The sequence below is a fragment of the Lissotriton vulgaris genome, chromosome 9 (assembly GCF_964263255.1).
Source record: "Lissotriton vulgaris chromosome 9, aLisVul1.2, whole genome shotgun sequence".
NCBI classification, from domain to species: domain Eukaryota; kingdom Metazoa; phylum Chordata; class Amphibia; order Caudata; family Salamandridae; genus Lissotriton; species Lissotriton vulgaris.
In genome coordinates this window covers 65,793,854-65,807,467 of record NC_141697.1, presented here as the reverse complement: position 1 = coordinate 65,807,467, position 13,614 = coordinate 65,793,854, and the positions used below count along the sequence as shown (strand labels likewise).

Here is a 13,614-nt window from a genome sequence, read left to right as displayed (position 1 = left end):
CTCTAATTTTTCCATCGGATTCCCATTAAGGCAGGTGTAGTGTGCAGTAATATTCAGTTGTCTTCTGACCTCCGACAAATAAGTTTTCCGGTTCATCAAACTATGTTACCCCTCTTATCTGAGGGCTTTATGATCAGTGACGGATTGTTTTTTATTTCACTAATGTCTTTTCAATCCTTTTGAGAGAAGTTATTCTTTTTGGGATTGTTTTGCCATTTTTCCGGACTTCATTTAGAACCTCTGACCAAATCTTGTAACAAATCAATCTGATTTCCAGGGGGCAACTGGGGACAAAATTTACTTCGTGGTTTGACACCACTTTTTACTTTGTGATCAGTTTCAAAACCCATGTTTTTCAGGGTATTCCCATGTTCTGTATCTTCCAATCCATGTACTTCTGGTCTATCATTCATGCTGGTAGATGTTCCTCCGCTGTTGTCTGGGACACCCATTAAGTCCTCCATTGTTAATTCATGAATGTTGATAAGATCAGGAACATCTGAGATTTTGAAAAAGGAAGGTAATTTGTTCAACTACCTTTCATTCTAAAACAGTATTGTTAGTTTAAAATGTTTAAATCTGTGTTTATATATCTAAATATACATATATAGATATTAATGCACGCATACATACAAAATAAGATGTGCATGTTTTAAATTATGTGTGTATATAAGTGTGTGTGTATATGTACAGACACACACCGATGGTTGTCGGCATGCATCCAGAATGCCTGAGGTGTCGCAATATTGGGGCAGCCGCTGCAGTGAACAGCTGAAATTTGCATAGATGATTTCACCTGGTTAATGCTGAAATAAATTATCCTTGCACTGCTACTAGAGTGCCACTCTTTACTTGGATCAGGTAAAGGCTGTAAATATGGAGTATAAGTGCACAAGCACCTTGCTGAGTTTGTGCCAGTGTCAATAAGCGTTCCCTTGCCTCTGTAAAATCACACTATTCCTCCTGACAGTCACCAAGGAAGAATTTGCCACACTCTGCTGGTTTAATTTTCTAAATTGATTTTATGTCTTAGCGTGCACAAAAAACAGCTTTGGTGAATACATAGAAATAAAATCAATTTTGAATATTCAACCAGTAGTGTGCGACAAGTTCCTTCATGGCAGCATGCTATATAAATAATATAATTACACAGTGGCGGTCGCCACTTTGTCATTTCCGTAGGAAATGGATTTTTCGTTTTGCTAATAACTTTTGAGCTGATGACAAATGTTCACAAAACTTTCCAAAAAGGGTAATTTCCCACAGCTGCTTCTACAAAAGTTTTGGGATGTTCTTCAAAGCAAGGGTCGGAAAAAGGGGAGTCTCAAAACGTGGTTTCCCCATGCAATTTCCATTATAACTTTAGACAACTCTGCTGCCAAAACAGCCAAATGGAATTACACCAGATTTGGCTGGATCTTTACACAGAAAGCATGGTTTTTGTGATTTGGTGAAAATCAGTTCAGCCATTTGAGGCTTGAAGTTTCAAAATGTATAGATCTCTAGCGATGCGGTACTACTGAGGGAGTACAGAGGTACTACTGAGAGGAAAAACCTACAAATATGCCCTGAATATAAAAATAAAACAACAAATAAGAGTGTAGGGTAAGAGTACCCTGACCCCGTGGCCCTTGTGGAAAGGGGGGACCCCCCACCATGTATTCCAAGTGCAAACAGACTCATCGCCTCCTCCCACGGGTGTACCGCAGTGTGACCATGGGTGACCAATACAGCAAAAACTTTGGAGGCTGTCAGTTGGTGTTGTAGGACTGTGGCTGGGTTGGTCAGCAGTGGTGGGTTGGCTGTGTGGGGAGGGTTTGGGCACAGGGCCTTGCCACTGGCTAGGCCTCGCACCCACGCCGCACACTGTTGGGACTGGAATGTTAAGGTATACTAAAATAAATATATACTTTTTAAAATCCCTAAATATGCACCAAAAAAAGAAAAGTGAACGTGCTGTTATAGTTAGGCATGGTAATTCCTTACTTTACATACAAATAAAAAACCTTAAAAATTCACAGAAAAAAATCCAAGTTAAAGAGACGTTATTGTTAGGTAAAATGTCTTGAAATGTCTGTAAAAAATATAATTTTAAACTTAAAAAAAAACATTGAAATTGACCAATCAGAGTTAACTGAAGTAATTATAACTTGCACACTTGCCACTCACTGCTCAAGACCTCACATATTACGTCACTCATGACGTGTTCTTTGATAGCATTGATAACAACACTGATGACATCTGAAATTAATTTGTTAATGACATCACTGTGCATGGCATGCTCACAAGTTATAGTTACTTCAGTTAACTATACCTGGGAATTTTCAGTGTTTTGGTTTTAATTTGAAACTTAGTATAATTTTAACTTTTGTTTTTCAGTGAATTTCCAAGTTGTTTTCTTAATGTAAAGTAAGGTATTCCATATACAATAATGCCACTTTAACCTTTGTTTTTTTCAGTGAATTTCTAGGGTTATTTTTTTTAGCATGCCTTACTATCCCAACACCCCAGCAGGCACTGCCTGTGGCCATACGCTGCGTAGTGTTGGGTGCCAAATATTTACTCACTTAGTGATACTGCAGAAAATTAAGCAAGTGTTAGCTTGTTGGGAAAATAGGTTCCAGGCTCTGTTGAGAGCTAACACTCTCCCAAGCCACTGCAAAGTCAATGGGGTTGGCATTTTTACGGGGTGCAGATCAGAACCTTTTGTACTAAAGTGTTGGCAAAAGCATCTAAAAAATGTATGCTGCAGAAAATATAACAATCCTTTTTAGGTCTTGCGTAGAGACAACCGTAGTTGGTCTGTAAGACACCTCGTGCTACAAATATATTACTTACAGACATAGAAAGGAAATACAAACACAGTGAGAGTGGCTAATGGTTAGCCAATTTCAGCTGTTGGCAGTTGCTGTTTTTTGTGGGGTTTTTTTGTATCGTTGCCATTAGCTGTGTGGGATGTGCTTAAAATCAAGGCATTTTGTAGAAGATTGCATTCTTTGCCCTGGCCTAGTCAATTCAATTCAGAATCTCTTCATTCAATCCAAAGAATCATTAAAGCGTTTCGAACACATCTTTAAACACATTGTAGTAATATTCCAACGTAGGAACATAGGTACCAAAACTGCATGCACCAAAAAGTGAAGGGTAAAAAGGCTGGTTGTAGAAGAGCCAGGTCTTAAGGGATTTCCTAAAGTGCAAATGGTTTTGGGTGTTCCTGAGGGAGGAATGCTCATTTCATTATGTTTCAAGCACTGGTAAAATACCATCTTTAGTGAGGGGGGGGGGGAAACCATTCCAAGATTAATGTCTGCCATTTTAGGATGGTTTTGCATAAATCTAATAGACAGCATTATAAAATGGCCGCCAAGCGTGTGCATGCATTCACATCGATATCTTGTAATGTTTTTTCTTCTGCTTTATGAAAAATCATTTAACGGTAGCTGCAAAGCATTCACAAGCATGCATGGTGGCCATTTTATGTTTTTTAAAATATTTTATAAAGAAATATTACAAGTTGGCCACCGTGCCTGCACATGCATATGCAGCGGACACCTTGTGTTGGTTTTCCTAAACATCAGACAAAACGCCTGATGATGGTTGCCATATTTGCGTATCCACATACTCTGTGGTCCTCTGGGGACAAAAATACCATTGATAAAGCTATCAAGTCTGACCCATATTAGAGGCGAGACCTACTAGATTTACCAAGCTTATTTTCTGTTGCATACATTTTTCATCAATGCTTTTGTCAGCACCCGCTCTCTAGTTCTACCCGGCCTGACACCAACTGATTTCATATGTAAAATAATCCCTCATTTATTGGGGCGTTGTAAGGACACACACACACAACCAATCCAAAACAGTGAGACTAAAAAAGTACTGAACTGACAATGTCTCAAGCCAATTGCTAAAGATTCCAGTGGAAAAGACCTCGATGGCAGATGAAAGCTCACCCAATGTGCCTTAAAGTAAGTCTAGTATTCCATATTTTCGCCGGGAATGGCCCGTGCCACATGTGCCAAACCTAAAATGGCTAGGTACTTGAGATGGGTATGCGGTGCACTACTCAACCCTTTGCGGATTCAAGACATTTTTAAAGACTTATTTAATTTAGGTCGAAATGGATGCAGACACGGATTGATTTTGTTTCAAATGAACTTCTATTTTGGAGGTGGTGGTGGTAGCCGACACGTGTTTTACTCCTGACTGCTTTCTGAATGCTTTGCCGTAAGATGTTTAGTTGAGCTTTTCTCATACAGGCACCAATACAGTTTATTTAAAACTTAAGAAGTGTGTACTCCCAATATTTTATAACTTTAGATATGCTTGTGTGTTGCATGCCAAGCTTAATCCTTTAACAGTATAATGTTGAACTGCAGCTCTGCATGGCTGCGTGGCGAAGCTAAATCTTGCTAAGATGCTGTCCTTTTCATATCCTGACATCCTGTGACTTCCTATGAAATCTGGTTTCCCAATCCCATAAGTCTTTCACAATCTGCCGCTTATATCCAAGGGGCAGTTTTTTTTTAAACCATTGCGAGTCACCAGCAGCAGGTATGTACTATAGCTCACAACAAAAAGTCCTGGGAACCTTTTCAGGACACCTCAAAAGGAACATGGCACAAGGTGGCTTAAGAGCAGTGTAGCAAATATGAACAACTTGCTGAAATTCCAAGCTCAGTTACTCATTTTCAGCTCTCACGCTCATTCATTTGTTTATTCATTCATACTGTGCAACAAACATTCTCAAGGAGCTTCTTGGCACTACCTATAGCAGGAACATATTAAGGATTTCGGGGGCCCTGGGCCAAACGTATTTTGGGGCCCCACGTTCAGAACAGCTTTGAATTTATGATTCAGTTTCAGTTCTTTCCACTGCACAGTGGCACTGGTCTAAATCTGTTTACATCTAATATTCAGCTAGAGTGACGTTTTTTTAGATATATAATGCAGCAGCAACTCATTGATATTATTGCAAAAAATCTCTGTGATCTCCTTCCCATTTCTCATATGCGCAGTTCTTTTTTGATCTAAAACGAGCTTTTTTTATGGATGTTGCATGGTTCTTTAAAACACACATTGATCTGCTAAATGTCAGTAATAGACTCCCACACATCACTGAAACTAAAAATACATAGAAGGAAAATGGTATTTAAAACAAACTGTTTAAGAGTTATTCACATCATCTGGACAGGATTATCAACAGAACAGAGCTGGCTCTATCAGGGCCCCCCTGAAAGGCTGGGGCCTTAGGCCAGGGCACACTTTGACCATGCCTTAAAACTTCTCTGACCTATAGGACATTCCATAAGATCACCCACTAAGCAGACATGTCACGAACTGATGGAAGAGGAAGAGCATGTATGTAAATATCCATATTTTCAGGTTTAAAAAAAATCTGAACTCAATTATAGAAGGCTCTAAACAAATGTCTAAATTGATACTTTTCCACAACTGGGGTACATGTACTCCAAATTCCATGCCACCCAGTCTTTTTGACTTAATTTTGAATACAGTAAAAAGTGCCTGAAATTGTGATCTGAGTGGGAGCTCTAAAGCATATTTTGAGATTTTTTTAAATAAAAATGTGGAGCCAGTACTGCTGTAAATCCTGTAAGCCATGCGTGCCCACATAAACGAAATTTGTTTGTGAATTGGGAGCCAATGAAGCTGTCTTGGGTAAGAGGAAACACCACCAGGCTTCCTTAGATTAAAGGCCAGTCTTGCTGGGGCATTTTGAATAAGTTGCAATGTATACATTATTTTAATGGTGAAGTAAGTTGCAGAAATCTAGTCCGGTTTGGTTGGAAGTACTCGCCACAATGATACTCTGGGTAAAAGAGAAGAAAGGGAAAAGTTGTTTCAAGGTGCTTAAGTCGAAGAAACCGGCTTTACGCCAGCTCTAGGTAGCCAAATTCCGGTCGGTAATGGACGAAATTTGGTAATTTCGTCCGTTACCGACCGGTATCTGGAAAATGAGATATAGGAGTCAAAATACTACCAAATCGGTAAATACGAATCGGTATTCTACCGAGTCGGAATATTCCGAATCCTTATTAACCGAATTCTTAATTACCATATCGGTAATTAAGAAATGGTAAAAAATGACTTTCGAGATGTAGGAAACCTAAAAAATACAGAATTTCATGAAATTCGGTATTTAAGAGTCGGTAAATACCATGGATTGAAAGCAGGTGGTAACCAGGTGCAGGCTATAAAATAAGGACCCAAATACAACAGTGCAACCAGAATGGTGGCATTCTACATCAAAGCAAGGCGCCTACGGCTACAGGCAGCAGGAGAGAGGGTATGGAGAAGGGAGGAGCAAGCCTACAGGCAGAGGATAACGCTCTTCCAACTGACTGAGCCAGATATACTGCAAAGGTACAGGCTACACCCCCAAACCATCCTGGACTTGATCAGGGACCTCCACCCATTCCTGGATCACCCAACACCAAGGGCGTACGCCATTCCACCCCATGTGCAGGTGCTGTGTTGCCTACACCTGCTTGCCTCTGGGAGTTACCAGAGTGTGATTTCTGCAGTAGATGGTGTGTCCCAGAGCTGCCTGTCCCGTTTCTTCAGGAAGTTCCTTGAGGCCATGATGCAGAGAATGCATCATTATATTAGGTTCCCTGACACACCTGCGGAACTTGCGAAGACCAAAACAGATTTCTATCAACTGGCATACTTCCTTCACGTCATAGGCTGTATAGATGGCACCCAGAACCCACTCTGCCCACCTGCAGCCACAGAACACATTTACAGGAACTGGAAGTCAACGCACTCAATCAATGTGCAGGTGATATGCAATGCTGGCAACATCATAACAGACATTGTGGCCAAATTCCCAGGGAGTACCCACGACTCGTACATCTTTCAGAACAGTGGGATATACACACGCCTTGTTGCTGGCGATTTCGGGGATGGATACCTGCTAGGTAAATAAATGTGACACACCCTGATAGTCAATGCAGGTGGATCTATCATGAGTATGTAACTAATGGCATTCTCTTTTCCACCTAGGTGATGGTGCTTATGCTCTGCGGTCCTTTGTTCTCACCCCCTACATAAATCCATGTACCAGGAGTGAGAGGCGTTACAATGTGGCACACAGAGCAACACGCAGCGTTGTAGAACGCACATTTGGACTTCTAAAAAGCAGGTTCCGCTGCCTCCATAAGAGTGGAGGTGCACGACAGTACACTCCAATCATCTGCTGCAAAATAATAGCGACCTGTGCCAGGCTGCACAATCTTGCCACCATGAAAGGCACAGAGGTGGAGATCACACATCATGAGGACATTGATGATGGAACAGAACAGGCAGAGCCCTATGCAGCAGGAGCAGCGCCAGCAACAGATGGGAGACTGAGACGGGCAGAGATCACACGCAGCTATTTCTAAGTAAGTAAGGAGACACAGGCAGGCTTAGTATTTGAAGTACGTAGTTTAATAGTCACTACAGCACTTTACTGATACCACACCATGGTACTACAATGTCTGTATTCCACAATGGGTGGCCTCAGTTGACCTCACTGTGACCTGTCCTGTGGGTTGAGGGCATCGTCAATGTTTGCGCCCACGCACTACACTGCGGGATGCAAGAGGCTGGGTGTCAACGGTTGCAGTGGTGCCTGGGTCAGCAGATTGGCGCCTGCTGCTCCTACGAATGTCAGGAACAGGAGTGCTAGAGCCACTCCTGCTGGTGAAGTCTTCTGTGTCTCCAGCAGTTTCTGCCTGGTGTGTGAGCAAAACCTCCATGGCAGAGGTGACTCTCCCATCCCCCTCGACAAATCCGTGCAGCAGTGCACAATGTCCTCCTGCATGGCGGACAGACCGCCAGCATAGCAGGGAGGTTGCTGTGGCAAGCCGGTTCATGGCTTTGGTCTGTTGCCGCATGCACTGATGATCCCTGCGCCTCTCTGAGTGGTCACGATCTAGTTTTTCACAGAGGGCACTCATGCACTGTGTCATTTCCCTCATGCCCTTTGCCATGGAGTGCATGCTCTCGGTAATGGAGCCAATTCCCCTGTCAATGTTGGACATCCTGCTGTTTAATATGCGCACCTGTCTATGCGCTGCTAAAATGCCCTTTGCCTACAGGCGCTGGACTTTCACCATGGTGGCCTCAAGACCACAGAAGACCCCCGCTCGATCCTGGCCTTCGCCTCTCTCCCGTACCCTACGGCCTCGGACACCGGCACGCACAGCTCCAGATGAAGTCTGCTGCCCAGCGTTGTCAGCCAGAGGTGGATTTGTTGGTGTGAGAGCCTCCACATCTTCCTCATCTGACGTCTCCAGGATCCTGAGAGGGGGCACATCATGCCTCCTTGGCCTTCCCAGCACAGATGACTCTGAGGTCGGTGTGGGGGAAAGTGCTGGTGGTTCCAAATGTTGTGACCCAAACAGCAGAGGTGACAGTGGCTGTGGTGTGGTGGGTCGCTCCGGTGTAGTGGCTGCCTGCGCTGTGGGTGTTTTTTCCAGAACAGTGCTTGAACCTTATCTTTCGGGTGTTTTCTTCCTCATCTGCGTTGCCGGTGCCCTCTCCTCTCTTTCCTGCACTGTACAATTGCCTAGTCCTCAACAGTTTATGGATGTAGTGTGTGGCATGCCATGCTGATTTCTATGTTGACTTCATTGGTGTATGTTCCTATGACTACGTCTCCCATGATGCATTGCTGGTAAACACTAAAACCAGTTCTGGAGTGTGATGCAGACACCCACATTAGGGAAGGGGGTCAGGGAAAAGGGTGGGGATTCATGACCATGTATCTTACCTTGTTTTCTTGCAGGTCTGGCTGAGCTGTCAGCATACCCGATCCCATGGATACTGTCTGGCTCCAGGGTGGATTCCACCCGCTGCTCCAGGTCTGTCTTGGTGCACAGCTCCTCCCTCCACCTGTGGCTCCGGCTTCTTTCCTCTGTGTTGCAAGTTTTTTTTGGTAATGATTGGCAGATCATACCACCTTTTTTTGTCATCTATGTCCCTGTGTATGACCCCAATGGCATTGACCTTGGACTGGATCTCAAGCCAGGTGTTCCATTTTACAGACTCAGCAACATGCAGAGACTGCTTGCCAAAGAGCTGGGTGTGGTGTTTGACCACCTCCTGCACCAGCACCTGCAGTTCTGCTGGGCTGAATTTCATCTTCCTCTTACGCTCAGCTCCATCCTTCTGGCCATCCTAGGACCCCATTGTGCAGCTCAGCTATGCTCAGGGCAGCCTGCTCCTCTGTGTTTCTTCCAGCTCTCCAAACAGTTCAGTTGCTCTGCACCTGCATGGGTGTGGCCACATCCAGGTACTGGGGAGGGGTAGTTGCATCTGATTGGTTGGTTCCTCTGTTGCTTTGTTGTGGGGTGTGGTGGGTGTTCCTGATTGGTTGACTGGCTCACATGGGTTCTTTTTGTTTTTCCGAATCGGTAAATACCGATTCGGTAAATACCAATTCGGTAAATCCCATTCATTCCTATGGGCCTGGAGGACCATAGGGTTAAATGGGAATTACCAAATCGGTATTTACCGAAGCGGTATATACAGATTCGGAAAATACAGATTGGGAAATCCGAATGTTACTGAATTAGTAATTTTTACCGATGTATTTGCTACATCCCGTTTTCTGATTCTGAAATTCCGAATCGGTATGATTCGGTATTTAAGAATTGGTAAACTGAGATTACCTACATCTGGCCCTTAGTCTCTGCAGCAATATGCAAGTTGAATTTTAGATTTGCATCTAGCAGGCTTCCCAAATTCCTAAATATGTTGACTGACTTAGGACATTTTCCGGGAGTTCAGTGTCCAGAACGTTGGATCCTAAAGGTTACATTTTGCTGATGCTGATTCAGTCTTTGATGTTGTGGGATTTAATTTGAAAGACAAATTGCCCATCCATCCTTTTATTGCCCTCTGAGCCCCCCACAAACAATATTTTGCAGCTGCCCTATTTGATTTAAGGTTAAGCACTAGTTGTGTGTGGTCTGTGTGTTGGTGGTTGTCTAGAAATCAGACCTCCACACCGCTAGAGGGTTGCGGTAAAGACTGAGAAAAAAAGCAACACTTCAGGAATGATTCTATCTCTACAGCTTCCTGGTTCTGAGCTAAAATGTCCTAATTGTGTAGCTTGGATCCGATTGGTAAGAAAAGGAAAGAGTGAGTTTAAAGAGAAGCCTCTGACTTTAACAGCTGATAATCTGCAATTCAAGATTTGATGGCATTAAAATTGAAAACGAGCAACAAGTGTAATTGGACTATTGCCCCTCAGCCACCCTTCTCCAACATCATCCTTAAATCATCAGCTACCATGTCACCACTGGTTGTAGACTGCTCGGGATGGAAACCAGCCTGAGCCTGGTCTACAATATTATTGTGGTTAGGATAGGTTTGCAGTTGAGGCAGGACTACTTTCACTTGCGGTTTTGCCAAGTAGAGTAAATAGGAGATTGGCTAAAATTAGCCAGATCTTCTGTCTTAATCCCTATTCTTTTCAGTGCCAGGAGGATCAATGTTTTCTTGAGGTCTTTAGGGAAAATTCCTGTGCTTAATCAATCCTTATTTATTATTTATTATTTATTTGCAGGATTTGTATAATGCAACATTTATCCCCCGGGGGTGTCACTATGCTAAGATGTTCCCTATCCTTCTAACTGTGACACCGAGATGAATTGAAGATAGCTGAGATGTTATGTTAGGCGGATTTGATTTTATGTTATGTTATGTTAGGCGGATTTGACGCCCCTTTGCTGGGGCACGGCTGCCCCAGCAAAGGGGCGTCCTGGTGTTGAAACCAGATTAGTACCTCTGAAGACCACTTATAACGAAGAGATATTTACATTAAGCTCTAAAAACAAACAAACATGTTTTTATTTTTTTCTTAAACCTCAGGTGGTTCTCAGTAAGACAAAGGTCTACGGGTGGAGTGTTCCATTGGGCTGCTGCCTGGTGTGAAAACGAGTGGCCGCCAGATCTGACTTTTTTTATCCACTTGATTTTAGCACGGCTAAGATTACGTGATTTCAGATCATGGATTAGATTATAGAATTCCACTTTGGCTTGTAGAATTTTGGTGGCCGTTTTATATAGTGCTCTAAGGGCAATCCTTAGCAATGTCAGTAATGTAGGGAATAGTAATTGGATATATTTTATCGAATGAGCAGACCAGATGTTTTAAGGCGAGCTCGATGAGATGGGGCGGACTCTGAGAGACCGCTATCCCTGGCAATTTGCTTTCCTTTGATGGTGCTTTCATGCAAGCTCATTTATAATCTTTAAAACTTTTTCTGACAAGAAATTAGCCAGATTATCAGCCAGACCTTGCAAAGAGAACGTTTCTTAACTAAGAATCTGGGTTGCTTAATCCTTCAATATTGTAAAAAAAAAAACTCCTTAGAGGTGGTCGTGGCATTTCGAATTCTTTGAGAATAGTAAGTCTTCTTGGCAGCTGTAGTCATATCTCTTTATTTACGCATGGCTTGAGTATATTTTCTTTTATGTTCCTGAACATAATTCTTCTGCCGGATCACCTCAAGCCTTTTGAGCTGAGCTTTCTGCTGTTTATGTTCGAGAGTGAACCTTTGACATGTATTAAGAGTAATGGATAATGTTCTTAGAAGCTCTATTGCATTTGAAGGTGATGTTGGCAGGTGGTCTCCATTTTACCATAGTGCTGCGCTGCTTATTGATGATACTTTTGTTAAAGGCAATTTTTTGTGTTGGTCTCAGTAGTGCCGTGCAGTGGTTCCTTGAGGCAAATCGTTATGTCGAGATTCTCAGAAAGGTCTTTAGCACGCGTTACCTTGGAGACTAAGTGTGCTTGTCATGCATTGCGTTGCATGATAAAAAAATCATTCTCCTAGGTTTTGCAGCATTAGGAGGGGGAAATAAAGACAAATAGAATTCTCAGCCAGGGAGAAAGTTGTCAGCATGCCCTGTCCCCTAGCTGCCAGAGAGCCCCTGTCCGACCATCAAACGTGCCCGCCCTAGCCTCATCCCATGTCATGAGAGCGCTGTGCCGCCCACCCACCCCAAGCCCCAGAGAGCACTGCGACAGCAACCATCCTCTCCAAACCCATCCCACAGAGAGCACCTAGTGTAATAACACAATCCACTGAAGCCCCTGTCCCCAACATAACTTCTACATCTGCCCCTCCTCCCGACTCAGGAGTTCACCCAATGCCCTAACCCATCTGCATCCTCCTTGAGTCCCCAGAGACCACCCAAGGCATAACCTGTCCTCGCCCAGTGTGCCCCAACCACCAGAGAGCACCTTGTGTCTGACATTGCACGATCCTACCCTCGCCCAGACAGTCACAATCAAACCGTGAGCCCCTCCCTCTCACTGCAGCTGGGAAATGCTGATCCTGCAACTCTGGTCCACCCAACCCCCTGCATCCGTAAGCAACAGTAGCAGCATCCTGACGCGTGCCGGCAGTCCATGACTCTGTGGTGTGAACATTGGGGCAGCTGTAGCAGCATTCATGATCCAACAGGCTGCAGGAGTTGGGATGCAACACAAGGTAAGTATTTTCTTTAAACCTTTCCAACAAATACAGTACTTAATGGACATGACTCAGTGGCTTGTGGGAAGCTGTCGTGCGGTGGGTGACCTGTACTTGAACGGCACCTTCATTGCCAAGGTCGAAGTGACCACCTTGTTCCATGTAGTATCTGGGCAGTTTCTTCAAAATGCCAAGCTCTCCAATACGACCCATGGGATCTGGTCGACTTTTCTTGATGAGCCGGAGGAGTCCCACACACTTGGTGTCATACTGGATCCGGGATCAAGTAGGGGTCTCATTTAGTAGTTCTATGTCACACTGACGCATAGCTATCGGGCCTGCCCACCCTGGTTGGTCAGCGATCTGGAACACCCTTTTACAGACGTCGAATGGAAGCGTGCCCATGCCCCAGTGAAGGACACCACTAGTAATGCACAGTTTAAACTAACAGTTTTATTACTTGGACCGGGTGTATCTCACGCCGCAGCGGTTATATAGGATGCTTCCTGTTAGTGCAGATATATGCCCTAGGTGTCACGTGTCCCCTGCCCATTTTCTCCATATGATGTGGAGTTGCCCACTATTGATGACTTACTAGGATGGAGTGCTGCAGATCCTCCAGAGAGTTCATGGGCTATAAATTGGACAAGATGATCCCTCATTGCCTACTTGGGCTTTTACTGCTCCCAAAACCAGGGAGGAAATTGGGTCGGCTTGCGCTGCTGGGACTGGGGCTCATGTTGGCCCTAAGACACATAGCAATACATTGGACAACCCCCACGCCACACCTGTGGCACAAATGGTTGTCAGATTTGAGTGAGTGGTCATTGGCAGAAGAGTGTTGGTTGAGGCAAGTGCAGACGGATGAGAACGCGAGCAGGACCTGGAACTTTGGGGAGACATGGTGGAGCTCCTGGATGAGGTTGATGAGTCCACTAACGGTTTCCCGCCATTCCCCCCCCCCCCCCCCCCCCCCCCCCCGAGTTGATGCGGGAGACTCCTTAGTTGTTGGTGTGGGGGGCTGTGAACAAAGAGCAAAGTGTTTGCTCTTCTGGCAAGGGGACTGGTGGTCCGGATGTAAGTTTTGCCTGGCAGACATGTCTGGGCTTGGCCTGTT

The 13,614-nt window shown here is 44.2% G+C and overlaps 1 protein-coding gene across 1 annotated transcript in view; it reads left to right on the top strand.

Moving 5' to 3' along the window:
* The window catches only part of AVEN (apoptosis and caspase activation inhibitor), a 1,005,515-nt gene that overhangs the window by 607,392 nt on the left and 384,509 nt on the right, over nucleotides 1–13,614 (top strand). The gene's annotated exons all lie outside the window — the stretch shown is intronic.